The sequence below is a fragment of the Lygodium microphyllum genome, chromosome 21 (genome assembly GCF_053477565.2).
Source record: "Lygodium microphyllum isolate KBCC chromosome 21, Lygodium_microphyllum_v1.1.10, whole genome shotgun sequence".
Taxonomy (NCBI): Eukaryota; Viridiplantae; Streptophyta; class Polypodiopsida; order Schizaeales; family Lygodiaceae; genus Lygodium; species Lygodium microphyllum.
The window spans coordinates 109,836,860-109,838,206 of NC_141155.1; positions in this window are offsets into that span (position 1 = coordinate 109,836,860).

Sequence of the window (1,347 nt, forward strand, 5' to 3'; positions counted from 1 at the left end):
GGAATTTCGGGCAGCGACGCTTAGATTTGTTTCTCGATAGACCGCTAAAAGAGTGCCTGGAAAGCCGATGGGCAGGCACCTCACAGTCTTGCACCTTTCACTGCAGCTTGCAAGTTGACTGGTCTTCTCAATTCCACAAATTTACAAATTTTTTGTTGTAAGCCTCTAAGAAAAACTCCCTTTTGGATACCTTCATCCAAGTTATAGTTGGTCCATCTCTTCAAAATGGATTCATTCTAAAGACATGTGCTTCCACCCGTTTACCAAAGGACTCATGAACTCCTCTCACATCCGCTCTTCAAAACCTTCATGCCTGAAATTAGTGAGGAAGGCCAACTTCAGATTGTCCCATGTGCCAAAAAATTTTGCTGCTTGTCTCTCATACCACTGAAATTTTGCACCTTTGAAAGTGGTGAGGAATATTGCCAACCAATGCTTGAGGGTTTTGGCATTGTTGGCTACACATGCTATCATGAACTCTACTACATGAATATCAGGGTCTTCATTGTACTCTCCCTTAAAGATGGGCAGTGGGACTGCATTTGCTTGCCTATCAACATCAATATTTTCAAGATAGATCTGACTAGGAAGGGGACCTTGAGTCGCCATGGGGACTTTTGTAAAGAGTGTTCCTAAGGCATCAAATGAAGCTTTTGCTGCTAACTTGTTCTCAGCTTTGACTTTTTCCTTCTCTCTTCTCATGTACCTTTGAACTTATTCTAGTGCTTGCCTCTTGATCGCGTTGTTCATCAAGGAATTAGCTCCACCTAGTTTATTTGTACTCAATAGAACCAAAAAATTAGAAGGGTTTCAGTCTCAAGAGGACTCTATTGCCAACATTTCTTCTACTTCCTTCTTTTCAACATCTCTGAATTCAACTTTCATTCCTCTATAGAGGGGAAGATATTCAATTATGAAGGTATTAAAACTCATTCTTCTGAGGATCATTGTGGTGCCATCATCATAGTAATGCCACCTTCTGATGGTTTCAATAGTGTATGTTGTGAAGAACACTATGTCTACTAGCTTCTAGTGGGTTGCTAATTGGACAAATAGAAGGTTGTCAGTGCACCAAGCATCCCACGTATCTTGTTGTTAAGTATCCATGAACAAATTCCAATTATTTTCCTTCTTGTTCTCATGAACTTCGACTGAATACGACTCCTGAAGCTTCTTCACAACTCCCACTTGATGATGTTTGGAAATTCTTCAATGAAGGCTAGATCTCCCATGGATGGTCATTCTCTATGTTTCTTTTAGTTTGCTCCTAAGCAACTTGCCACCAAGATGCATGTCTCTAGTGCTTCAACAAGGAGGGGAAATAATCCACCACATAGAGCCTACATC